Consider the following 14,548-nt stretch of genomic DNA (forward strand, 5'->3'; position numbering starts at 1 on the left):
AGGAACAAATGAGATAAAGGATCTGAAACTATCAACTATAGATGAATCAAGCATCTGGCCTATCATATTTCCACACTAACCCATCACAGGGGGGCAAGCAAGGTCAAGCAAGAAGCTAGATTGATAATTTCTTGGGCTATCATTTCTCTTTCCTGTATGAATCTTATTCTATCTGCTTTCATTTGGTCAACTTGTCTTTGTAAATATTCTATTGACTCATCAAATGGGTTTTCAGAGGTAGAACACACATTTGCATCAGTAAACTGGGCCTGAAATTGGGTTTGGAGTGGAGGATATCTCATGGATATAGGAGTTTCACTCACTACTTCATGATTAGGCATACTCTACTTAATCTCAACTTGGGCATTTTCTATCTACTCAACATATCTCCTCATTCTCTCTTTAGATTCTAACCCTCTCAAAATTTGCATGGATTTGATCTTGTCTTACTTTGGCTTTAACTGGATCCTCATAGTAAGGGTTAGAGAGATTTCTATCCATCCTTGGGAAGGTGTTGTTAGCACATATTTTTACAAAATATTTTGGTACTATATATGGATGCTTTTTGCATATAGTTTTATCATAGCGATGGGGTGATGTATTCATAGTGATAACATCGGGTTATCAAGACGTCCCAATTTATGTTACCTTGATACCTGATGCACTAAGTGGAGAAGATGACTCTATCAGAGAGACTTTCTCTAATAAAGTGGTACCAAGAAAGAAGAGGAGCAAGACTCATCAGGATAACACACAACATCAGGGAGATGTGTTTTGAGTTATCCCAATACCCAATGAGGAAGATGAGCTCATCACAAATGAAGTGATTACGTCGATAGACTGAAGCAACTAGATAAGGAGAGTAAGGTGCAAGAAGACTCATTGGGATAGCATACATTATCGAAAAGAATTTTCAAAGTTGTGCCAAGGCTCGAAGGGCAGAATGCCACAAAGGACGGATCTATCGAGGGAGCTATAACCATCAAAAGAAAGGAAAATATGCTATGCCAACGTCCGATGAAGCAATCAGGGAAAGTTACAATGATCAAAATGAAAGTTAGATGTCATGGGACCATCGAATAAAGTATTAAGTGATTCATTCCAAAGCTCGATGGAGCGACTTGAGGGATAAACAGAAGGAGGTTTCATCAGAGAAACATACCCTAATCTAACATAAAGCAAAGCTGACTAATAGAAAGGAAAGTTTCATCCATCGGGATAAGCCAAGCCTCAAGGAAGAATGCGAAACAGCTGGGGAAAGATCCAATGGACTGATCAAAGTGACCTATACCGATCAGAAAGACAAAAAGGTAATTGAAGGAACACAAAATGAGGGTGCCACCAAGTAATTGAATTATCGGGTAGGGTTATGCCAATTAGCCATTGGAATATTTGATACGACCGTCATTATTTAATGCTCGCGATTGGGTGGATTGGATCCGCACGAAGAAAATATGATGAGTTTTTGATTGTTACAGACTCTAGTCATTGTATATCTAGCATAAAGAAAGAGTTTTCGTGCCAGAATTAGTCACGGTGTTTTCAACCATCAACATTGAAGTTGTAGACAAGAAGCACGGGTAATTTGAAAGTTCAAGCATTTAATCATGGAAGCTTCTGGTTCACAAGGGAAAAGGAAAGACATAGAGATTTCAGACACACAGTCTTCTAAATAAAAAAAGACGAAGTCTATAGAGGGTGTGCAAAAGTGAAAAATAAACCAGGACATGATTGACCAAATGGAGTCATCTGGTGCTAATTCAAGGAGGTCTAAAACCTATTTTCTACCCAAGGATCAATTGGAGGACAAGTACAAAGGGTTGGAGATATCTGGACAATGATAAGGGGCCACAAATTATTTCTATATCATTACCTCAGGCAGAACAAGGAGATGCCATTGTCGAACCCTTGGACAACACTTTTGGGCAGATTGGTGGTCCCAAATGTTTTCCTAAATCTCAGATTATTGGAATTGCTTACTAGAAAATACAACAAAGAAAAATGCTGTATTCAATTTCCCAATGGGGATCCATTCATTTGGATATATGTCAGGTCTACTCAAGAGGTTTTTGGTATGTCTTATGAGCCTTACATGCCCCTATGTTTTACAGACTTGGAAGGGTAATATACCCAAATAGACACCACTCACACAGTGTGGAAGTTAGTGATTCACAAGAAGGAGAAAGGATGACTCATAGAGGAGGATAGTCCTCCTTCTGAAATTACTTTGTTTAGACAATACTTGCAGTACACATACTAAGCATGTGGCCAGGTCTGCGGGGAAGAAGTTCCTGATGTTACAAGGATAGGCCCATTGGTGTTGGTTATAGGCATTCAAATGCATGAGCCAAGGCCATTTGATTATGAAACTTACTTGGCAGAGAAGTTGCATGAAGGGTTCTTGAGTTTACAAACAAAGCCTAACCCTACTTTTAAATTTTATTCATTACTAATGCACATGGTTTTGTTTCATGGGCAGATGCAAGGTCTGTGGCTAGAGGAATTAAGGGTAACTTTCTGAAACAAAGATGGATAGGACCAACTAATTCAATTATGGGTATCCTTGTAGGACGTGAGATTTGACAAATCACACTATGTGTTGTTTGAAAAGTATTTTGTTAAAACTTTGTACAAATTGTTTGGAGTGGATTGTAACAAGTCTATCTCACTAGAGATTAGGAGATCCTTGAGACCCCATGCTTTTGGGGATACCAGGGTCAGTCACAACTGGGGTGACTAGTTTGTGTGCCATAATTTCACTTTTTTTAGGGTTAATGGTTTTGAGGGTTTTCCATATATGTTGCCTACATTAGTTCCTAACAGGATTGCTTATTTAGAGATTGTCAAGCAACTTAGTATGTCAAATACAAAGCATTTGGGTGGTGCACACAAGCAGGTATTTATGCCTAGAACTTTGGATTTTGGAGACTTCACCATTGTATCTACCAAGGCTTATGAGATGATAAAAAAAAGCCAGTAGAGGAGTACAATTTGTATGGACACCAGGATCAGAGAAATTATGATCCAAAGGGGTATATCCACCACTGTAGGAAGAGCTAGAATCTAGGACAGTATTTGCATATACCCATGGAAGCTGAAGATTTATTTAGAAATAAGGAAAGAGATAAGGTTGTTGCACTCTTAGAGGAATTAAACCAAAAATTAGAAGAGTGGAAGCAGAGGCTTTAGGAACTAAGAGAAGAAGGAGATTCTGAGAGTGGGTCTAATGAGAATGCAACTATATCAACCATCCATGTACCTGAATTAGAAGAACTGGTAGAAAGCCAGGAGAAAATCATGGTGAGAATAAATTCCAATTACAGATGTAAGACTTGAAGAGCATGCAACTTTAGTTGCAGATGAGTTTTTTGTACAGTCTAAAGATTTCAAGTCATTTTTGTGCCATTACAAAGGGAAAAAATTGAGGGAGAACAACCCAAATGTTACCCCAAAAAATGAAGTACCATAGATTGCTGATACTGTTGTTCAATGGAAGAACAAATATGAAGACCAGATGAAGGAAAAAATCAAGTTAAAGAGGAAAATTAGGACTGCCAAGGTAGATGTTGCTTGTGTTTTGGTGACAAACAGGTTTGAACATTTGTTGGAAGTCCTCAAAGAATTCTGGACAAACTCTCAGAAGACCCAGGATAATATGACTTCTCATGAAAGAAATTTGAATAGGATGAAGGAATTGTTGAAAGAGAAGAGTGTCAATGAGAAAATGGTTGAGAAGATTTAGAGAAGGTTGAACAAGCATAAGGCATTTGGTGTAGACATTAAGCAATAATTTACTAATTGAAAAGATATTGTTAGGTATGGTGTACTAGATATTGTGGATGATGCAGAGAAGATAAAGGACAAAGGGATTTGGATTGCAGAATGCAAGAATGTACTTAACACATCCCTTAATATTTCTTGGGCAGATGTTTTGGATATGAAGGAGACAGGTGAGTAGATGGAGAGATTGGTTACCATGGAGATCACTGTCAGGGATACTGTATTCAACACCAGCACTCACAAGGAAAACAAGTATTTGGAGCATATACAAAAGTGTAATATAATACTGGACGATCAAAACTGATCTTTATTATATTTTGTGTCTAGTAGTTAAGCAGTTAGGTGTTAGGTTTTAGTTAAGTTTAGTTTAACAAGATGAAAGGGTGTGTCCTTTCATTCAAATCCTTTGGCTCACATATATGTAGTGAGTCATTTTTATATAATGAGAGGAGAGATAATATTATGCCATTGGCTAGGCTGCAAGTGTTATGTTTTAGAAAGGTCTAATAGGAATGAGGAGTTTATTCTGTGCAAACTGAATATATTGGAGTATTTGTAAGTGCAGTTCTTGTGTACATTCTTATTCCAGAAGTTAATATACAAGATTTCATGTTTTTATCTTCAGATCATTGTGTGTAATTTTGTGTTTGATGAAATCATATGTCTTCTTGATAAATCTTTTGGATTTGCTGTGATGTGCCATCACATGATGTTGTATTGAATGTAAAATTGGGTTTTATTTTCCATGCAACACATAATGAAACCTTCACAGTGGTGGTCTTATAATTGTCTCTTGAGTTAATAGTTATTCTTGTCCACAAAGTTATTCATTAACTGTCAGATAAAGACACTAGTCTGTTATTAATCTTTGCTGAATAAGTTTGTATGCATTAGGTCCTTATCAAAGAAACAAATCTTCTAATTTCTATAAGTATGGCTCTTATTCATAATGGCTTAAATTCCTAAAAGTAATCTTTTACATAACATAACTATATTCACACTTATTTTATCAGTTTTAAAGGCATTCAATAAAAAGCACTTTTGTTAGCATAGTTGCAGGAAAACCTTTTGCCATCCCTGCAATTGCTAATTCCCAAAGCTTAAAGTCACTCAAAACAAACCTCTTTTGTGCTTGAGAGTGTAAGGTACACCCACCTAGGTTTACTGGAGCCTAAAGTGCAGAAGGATTTGGTCTTCGACCATCCTGGTTCATTGGCCAAGGCTGATTGGATCAACTAAGGATTAGGCAAGTCTTTGGTTTTCCAATCTATGGTTTTGGGAACCAACAGATTGGCGACTCTGTTGGGGAGTTGTCTTAGGAAGTAATCAAAGTCTTTGGTGGTTTGTGTTAGACTCTATTGGAGGAAAGATCCTAGAAGATTAATAAAAGATATTGTTCCTTTTAGGAGGTGTCCACTCTACATTTAATACATGAATAATAGTTGGTATTTTGAGAAAGTAAGAGAAACCCCTAGGCATTTATCAATAAAATTAATGCAGTGGAGAAGGTCTCTTCATGAGGGATAGGATAATCTTGTTTAGTTGAGTCCAAAGAAAAGATACAAAGAAAATAAATCAACACCAAGTATGGCATTTGGGGGTTATAATAAGTTTCCTAGTAGAGAGGATGCCTCTTCATCTTGTGATAAATTTGAAAATATGGAGGAAAATCCTTTCTATGCCCTAAATGCAAAAGATAATAATGGTGGCCATGATGAGACCCTGACTGCTGAGGAACATGAGGAGAGGCAATGGGATGAAATCATACTTAAAATGGCCGACTTAAATGGAGATGAATCCAAAATGGCAAAGGCTCTTATGAGACAGCCAAATTGGCTATTGCAAAAGCTAGGATTAAAAAGAGATACAATTCAAAGCCTTATGTCAGAAGGAATAGAAGACAAAAGTAAAGATGAGGGAAGTAGGCCAGCAACTCCTAAATATAGTCCCCCTCATATGAGAAGAATAGAGTAGCCTTTTGTAACTTTTGATAACCCATTATTAAATGGAAGTAGAAGATGGAGGGATGTGCATAGGGATCAAAGTGAAGAAAGGTAGAGAAACAACCAGGATAATGGAAGAAGAAATGGAAATGGGGGAAATGATGGAAAATGGAATAACAACAATAGGGGTAACAATATAAATAATAATAGAGGAAGTAATGGGTATGACAGCAACCAAAATAATGGAAATAATAGAGGTAACAATGGCAGTTATGGAAATGGTAATAGTGGAGATAGAAACAACAATAATGGCAATGGAGGTAATAATGGAAATAATAATGGTGGTGGAGACAATGGAAACAATGGTAATTATGGCAGCAATGGTGGATTCAACAGAGGAAATATGAATAATCAAAACAACAATCAAGTTGGTAGACGACCTATGATCATTGAAAGATATAGACAGTTGGATTTCATTGACATTGTTAGTTATCCAAATCAGATCACTAAAGATTTAAGATTAGCCATCCCTAAATTCTTAGGAAATGGAATTGATTCAGTAGAACAATATGTAGTTAATGTAAAAAACATCATTGAAGAATTTGAGGTTCCTCATGAAGATGTATTCATGAGATTGTTTATTCAATCTTTGACAAAAGATGCAGGAGAATGGTATAGAAGCCTTCTTGATGGATGTATTGGCAGATGGCAAGAATTTGTAACATTGTTCTTGGAAGAATTTGGAGATCACAATGATCCTTCATTTGCATCCCATGAATTAACAAGTATAAAGAAGAATCAAAATGAATCAATTGCGGAGTTTAATAGAAGATTTAATAAAGTACTAAATAGAATAGCTAGAGATGTCAGACCTGTTGATTCATTTCTTATTAACTTTTATTTGAGTTCTTTTGACAACAAAACCCATTATGATATTTTGTCTCATAGACCTGATACTCTACAACAAGCATTCAAGACAACTGCTACCATTGAGAATAATAGGAAAGTTGTTGGGAAGGTTGCCAAGAGAGATGATCCAAAGTGGTACAATTCCAGGGTCCCCAAGAAAGATGAACTTACTCAGATCATGGACATGCTTAAGGACCTAAAGGGTAAGCAAAATCCTAATGAAAAGCCACCATATAAAAACAATAAGAAAATGAATTACAATAGGTCGAGGCTACATGATATGCCATATAACACAAACTGGAAGGATGGGAAGCCAGTAAAGCCTAATGTAAGCAAAGAAACTCCTGATCCACTGAAAAAGGCCACAAATTTTGTAGATGAATATTCATGGTGTGATGTTTGTAACTTACCTCATATTGTAGAATAGTGCATGATTGCCCAAGGTTTGATAGAGAAGGAAAATCATAATGAGGATTGTGAACCTATTGTAAATGTTCTTTCATCTGATCCATATTGGGGAAGGGATGAAGACTCATCTGAGGGGGAGCATTTTTCTGATGTGCAACAAATGAGAGAAAACCAACATTACAGTATACAACAGGTCTTTTCAAATGATGATGATGAAGACATTCCAACTTTGAGAAGATTATTTCAGGATGATACAGTGCCTTCATTAAGAAACTTAACTGAGGAAGAAAAGAAAGCCTTCACTATTGTAGTGGTAGAACAAGTAAAGAGCAATTATCAGCTAAGAAATATGAATGTAAATAATGAGCAGCGCAAGCCACCAAGTGTGTTTGCCAAAATTAAAAAACTAGATGGAAACAAAGACAACATTTTCAAAAGAAAAGATGCAAATTCCAAAAAGGGAAAGGAAGCAGTACTAGAACAAACCAAGAAAGAAGAAATACCAAAACTAATTAAGCCCATGGAGAAGAAGAAAGTAAGTAAGCCCACTTCAAACAGTAATTCATTCATATCCCAAGCATTATCTTAGGTAAAGATATCTATGCCTCTGCTAGAGGTAATGAAATTTCCTGACTACAAAAATAAGACATTGAAAATTATATCTAATGTTGGAGAAGTAAGTAGGGAAGATCATAAATCAAAAGAAGATCCTCCTATGGTGTACCTTGGCACGTCTATTACCAAAAATCTCACACAGGTAGATCCTTTCTATCTAACACTACTGATAAACACAAAAATGCTAAAAAATTGCATGATAGATTCAAGAGAAGCAGTAAATATCATGCTAGAGGACGTCATGAAAGAATTGGGAATGCATGTTGATACACCTTAAGTAACTACTATGCCATGGACAATAGGTCAATTCTTGTAGTAGGAATTATGAAGGACATTGAGTTCAGATTCCCAACCTGCCCTGACACTGCATACAAGATAGATATCATAGTTGTACAAGTGTCTGCGAACTATGGGATGATGTTGTCCAGACAGTGGTCTAACTTGGTGGGTGGACATGTCCAGCTTGACTTGTCATATGTCACTATTCCAGTGAAAGAGACAGAGGTGAGGATAAATAGAGAACCAAGATCTCCCTACCTCATAGAAGAAGTTGATCCCAATGAAGTGACTTGCTTTTGCCACTCAGATATGGACAACTTTCAGGTAAGTATTTCTAAACCTTTAAAAGTTGATAAAATTATAGAAATGGTTAAACAAAATGAAAATTTAATTTGGAAATTGTATTTTGATGGTGCTTGTAGTAAGGATGGAAATGAAGCAGGAGTTGTACTTATTTCACCTAATGGAAAATCTTTTCAATACTCTTTCTTGTTAGCTTTTGAGTTTACTAATAACATTGCTAAATATGAGGCCCTCTTATTAGGACTTAAAATAGAAAATAAACATGACATTAAGTTACTAACAGTTTATGGTGATTCAGAATTAGCTATTTCATAAATTAGAGGCAAATTTGCTACAAAAAATGCAAAATTAAGAAGCTACAAGAAAGAGGTTTGGGATTACATTGAACTCTTCGATGCTTTCTCCATCAATTGGATTGAAAGGTGTAATAATATTTCAGCAGACTTCATGGTTAACCTGGTGATCAAACATAATGATATTCCTTCTGATGATATTACCTAAGTAGAAATCAAGACCAGACCATCAGTCCCTGACAATGTAAAGAGTTGGCAAGTATTTGATGATGACAGGGATTTGCTAAAGTTTTTGTTTTGTGAGAATCGGTATGAGCACCAGCGGATTGATTGGAATGGACTTGTGGAGGAAAAGGATGGCAAGGAGACTGTACTTGGGAAAGAGGTGTTGCAGTTGAAAACAAATAAAAACCCAGAGGGATTGATAGAGCTTGAAAGAATGTTTGATGATAAAGATATAGCAAGTTTTAGACCTAATTCAGGAGGATGTGAGGATGTTGAAAAAATAAATTTGGGAAGTGAAAGCAATCCAAGAGAAGTATATATTGGAAACAAGCTCACACCGAAAATCAGAATAGTATTGATTAATTTGCTAAGGAAGTACAAGCATGTCTTCGCTTGGTCATATGATGACCTTAAAGCATACAGGGAAGACTTGTTCCAGCATGAGATACCCTTGAAGCCTGATGCAAAGCCTTTCAGATAGAAGCAAAGGCCAATAAACCCTACTTTGGCTCCCAAGCTGAAAGAAGAGTTGATGAAAATGAGGAATGCTAGTATTATTGAGCCCATAAGGCATTCAACATGGGTGTCCAATTTGGTCCCAAATAGAAAAAAGAATGGTGATATCAGACTATGTGTAGACTTTAGGAATTTAAATGTTTCATATTTAAAATATAATTATGCTTTACCTAACATGGAGGCTCTTTTGCAGAAAGTCACTGGAAATGAATTGTTATCTATGATGGATGGCTTCTCAAGCTATAATCAAGTCAAAGTTAGGGAAGCAAAAAAGTTCAAAACTGCTTTCACCACACCTTGGGGCACCTATGTCTATGCTAGGATGCCTTTTGGACTGACAAATCCAGGAGCTACATTCCAAAGGGCGATGGATGTAGCCTTTGAGGGGTTGATTGATTATATCTTGGTAGTTTACCAGGATGATATGACTGCTTATTCTAAAAAAGCAGAAGATCATTGTAATGACCTAGAAATTTTTTTTATTAGAGCATTAGAATATGGCATATCTTTAAATCCCAAAAAGTGTCATTTTGGAGCTACTGAAGGAAAATTGTTAGGTCATATTATTTCAAAAGATAGCGTGAGAATCAATCCAGAAAGGATTGTTGCTATTGATAAGATTCAAATCCCTAAAAGAGTTAAGGCAATTCAATCTTTTTTTGATCAAATTAACTTTGTAAGAAGATTTGTATCAAACTTCTCTGAAATTATAAAACCTATTGCTAAAATGCTAAAAAAGGGTGCTGAAATAAAGTGGACTAATGAAGCCCTTGAAGCTTTTGTAAAAATGAAAAGAGCCATCAAGGAAGCCCCTGTATTAAAGTCCCCTAATTTCTACAAGCCTTTCCAAGTGTTTTCATTTGCTTCATTCTGATGAATACTAAGAGGGGGGGGGGGGGGTGAATTAGTATACCAAAAAAAACTGAACTCAAACACTTAAATAGTTTAGCAGATAACCAATATGATAGATTTACAAATAAATTGGTTAACATAAATGCAAACCAAATAGAAAACAAAGCATTCACCCACAAGAGCACAATCACCATAACACAAGAAGTTTTGATGTGGAAACCCAAATGGGAAAAACCACAGTGAGCAAAAACTCACAAGTAACTATCTGCAGAATAGTAACTAGACCGGTTAAGGTCATACAATGTTCTTCACCAGAATAGATCCTTTTAGGAATCTGGATCTCTATTAGGAGATAAGTCCTATTAAAGACTACCTTGTGAGAGGATTTTAGATTCACACACTAGTACATTCAGAGCTGATTTCTGACGGTCGTTTGTCGGATTTGCAATGAATTTTTATTAGAGTGCCAACAAAATCAACCTTAAAAAAATCGACGTCGGATTGGTCAATGATGCCATACCTGTCAGAAATACAACAATCCAATGGACTCTGCTGATGTTGTATGTCTGCCGATTACATCGTCAGTCAAAAGCTTGGTAGTCGTCGTAATTTTGACAATGATAATTTTTATCAAAAAAACAAATTTATTATTGATGTCGACGTTTCCTTCCTTTGATGGCTCTTTTATATCAATGAGACATCGATGGGTTTCATCGATACCTTTTGAATTCAGATTGATGAGACCCAGCGATGTCTCATCAACATAAAAGAGCCATCGAAGGAAGGAAATGCCGATGAATTCCAGAAATGACTCACCGAAGATAATAACTTCATCGACAAAAGATATCGAAGAAAGCAGAGAGGGTCTTCATCGACGGGAAAAGTTCTCAAGGAAATAATACTATCAATGCAACATAAAAAGGACCCACCAAAAGGAGCATTTTCATCGAAATAATAATATCGATCTGACAAAAGGAAGCTATATCAATAAAAGATATCAATGATGATATAGGTTTCGAGGAGGTTAAAAGGCATATTCTCAATATGCGTGGTTTTGCTGATGTAACTTTATCGGTGAGATAATAGACTCATTCATCAACGAGGCATAGTGATATCGATGAAAGAAGTATTTTGATGGAAAAATAAAGGAGCACACCGAAGCCCAAGGTTTCTTTGACATAAGACCCGATGGATATTAGATATGTTTCAATGTGGAGACAGTCATACTGACCGAATATAGTATTTCGATGAAGGGAAAAAATACTTGATCGAAGTAATATTCGAAACAAAAGTATTGTCGATAGAAACAAAGAGATCGATGGAATAAAGAAAAAAATGATCGAAAGACATATCCTCGTCAAAATGATTATTGATTGCCATGAAAATTAGAAACAAATCCCATGGAAGGTCACATCGCCATTAAATTCAAACGTGTGCTCGAGTGACCGTTGTCCAAACCGCCATTACTAATTGATTAAATACGCCATAAGTAGTGGATCAACATTAAAGGACACAACATTAAAGAATTCATAGGCAATGAACTGAAAGCAGGAATTGGGTGAATTCATAGATAAAGCTCAGTAATTCAAAGTAAGTTGTTTGCACACAGACCTCTTTTTTAAAATTCAAATGGAATCATCATCTAAAACTAATAAGACCAGAAAGGGAAAAGAACTTATCACTGCAGAAGAAAAACCTAAAAGATAGAAAAGGGAAGGGCGTTCTTTGGCCCAGGACCTCATTGACCAGTGGCCATCATCCAGTTTGAGGTCCAAGAAGATTAGAGCTGATGAGGAAGGCCTGGAGAGCCGGTTTGAGGATCTTGAAGACCTATGGACAGAATTGAGAGGGTATGAATTACTCATATATGGGTACAATAGAAGAGTTGCCCCTCAACCTATCAACAATTTATGGTGATTGAACTTAGGAAGGTTAGTTGTGGCTAATGTATTCATGAATGTGGAGCTCATGAAGGCATTGGCAAACAATTATGACCCTAAAACCAGGACCATATATAACTACATGGGTGAGCCAATTCTTGCAATCAGAAAGGAGGTTATTGACACCGTGTTCGAGTTAGATTGGGGATTTGAAGAATTGATTGACCTCAAGAAGTTAACAAGTGAATATTTTAACCTAGAGCACATGTACAAAACATGGAGACTGCCTATACATAGACCTAGGAATGAAGGGTCCTTAGTGCCACTAGGTCAGGATGACAAAGCTCCCTATGATGTCAACTCTTTCCATCCATATTTCAAGTATACCTATTATTGTGTTGCCCAATTTCTAGGGATAAAAGCCCATCCTTTGATGGATGTTGCAACCATGGTCATTTGTGTCGATTTGCAGTCTAAGGACCCCTGCTTCTTTGATTTTTCTACTTATTTGGTTGAGGTTTTGAATCATGGGTTAGAAAAGTTAAAAGGGGATGTCATCAATGTTCATTTCAAGAATTATTCCTTACTTATGCATATGCTATTGTATGTGGGCCAAGATGAAGGGTTATGGCTAGAAGAGTTATGTGTCAGGACATATGACAATGCTGGGATGAGAAAACTAGTGCAAATATGGGTTTCTTCATGGGACTAGAGGTATGTGAATAATCAATATTGGCATTTTGAGGAGTTCTTTGTCAAGCCATTATATAGACTATTGGGATGCCCGTGCAATCATGCCCTTGCACCAGAGGTTCAAAGATTCCTAAGACCAAAAGATTTCACTGAAGATTCCTCAATTGAACACAACTGGGGAGATTGGTATTATTTTTTAGACTGCACACAAGTCAGAGTATACAAGTTCAGAGGGAGACCATACTTACTACCACTTACAGTCCCTAACAGAGTGGCTTGTCTGGAAATTGTGAGGCAACTATCAATAGTGAGTACAAAACATCTGACAAGCCATGGGAAATAATCAATTGTACCTGGGTTGTTAGTATTTTCAGTTTTTATTGTGAAAAGTTCAAAGAGTTATGGCTTGTTGCACACAAAATTGGATTATTATGGCATGGCTATGGGGCATCCAAGGCCCAATTTCAATCCTGAAGGATACATAAGAATAGCGTGGTCATCACAAAAGATGAAGGCTGGAGAGCATAAATCTTACCTACCAGATGATCTCATTAAGAACATTGGCAGAGAAGGGGCCAGAGTGAAGCGAATAAAGTTTGAGAAAGCAATGCAGGCTTATAAATGGAAGCTTTTTAGAAGGAAAATGGATGAGAATGTGCTACAAAAGATTGAAGACCCCTTGGAGTTGGCCAAAAAACTTGTGGAGCATGAATTGGAAATACTTGAGGGAGTCTCGCCTCATGTTTTTATGGGTTACATTGATACTATTAGGAATACAGAGACTTTGGCTCATATGTCTCCTGCTTCCACATTTGGCATCATTCCATTCACTCCTCAAGAGGATTACCCCCCTGGTTATGAAGAGGATACACTGATAGACTTGGCAATAGAAAAACTAAATGTCTAAGAAGTGGCTGACATCAGATTCCTGGAGCATGAGGATTTCATTGCTGATAGTGACTTCATTGCTTCCAAGGAGCTCACCACATTCCTCTATCAACATAAAGGATCTCAAATTAGGAATAACATGAGAAATAGTGAAGAGGAGCAGCATCTTCAAAAGTTACAAGAGGAGATGGATCTTGTGATGAGATAAATGACACCTGAGAAAGGAAGATAGTTGCTTAAGGAAGCTGGTGTGCTATTATACTCTAGATGGGACATGAACTCTGCCTTGTTGTTTGATGGATTCCTCAAGAAATAGGACCCAAGTAGGTAAATGATGCCAAAATAGATTGATAAACTCTTTAGAGGATCAGCATATGATCCAGATCAGAAGGCTCTTCTACAGTGGACTATCTATCCCAAAGATAAAAGACCTATATTGGTTGATACAGAAGAAGCTTTTGGACATTTGATGGTATAGCAGGTTGGAAAGACTGACCCTAGAACAACTACCAAACTAAATTTGGATGTCGCTAAACTGAACCAAGATCAGATAGAGTTTCTGGTCTAAGAAAATTCTACATACAAAAGCCTATATGAGAAAACTGATGAAGAAAAACAAAGGCTGCAAGCAAGATTGCTTCAAATTGATACAGGTACCAGTCAAACAGGGATGACATACAGTGTTGACAGAGATGCCATGGATGCCTTGACAGACGCTATGTATTGGAGGAATAGGGCCAAAAAGACATCTCGGCAAGTAGAAAAGGTACAACAAAAGATGGATAAATTGATTCTGGAGATCATTGAACATAGGTTCAGAAGTATGATGCAAGTTGTAGAAATCTATTGGAAAACATACACTAGAATAGTTAGAGCTTTGAAAGAGCATGAAAGGCTCAGGTCTCAGTTGGAAGACATGATGAATGACAATAGTCTGATTAATCTAGGTGAGAAAATTGAAGCT

Source organism: Cryptomeria japonica, chromosome 6 (genome assembly GCF_030272615.1).
Source record: "Cryptomeria japonica chromosome 6, Sugi_1.0, whole genome shotgun sequence".
Lineage (NCBI taxonomy): Eukaryota > Viridiplantae > Streptophyta > Pinopsida > Cupressales > Cupressaceae > Cryptomeria > Cryptomeria japonica.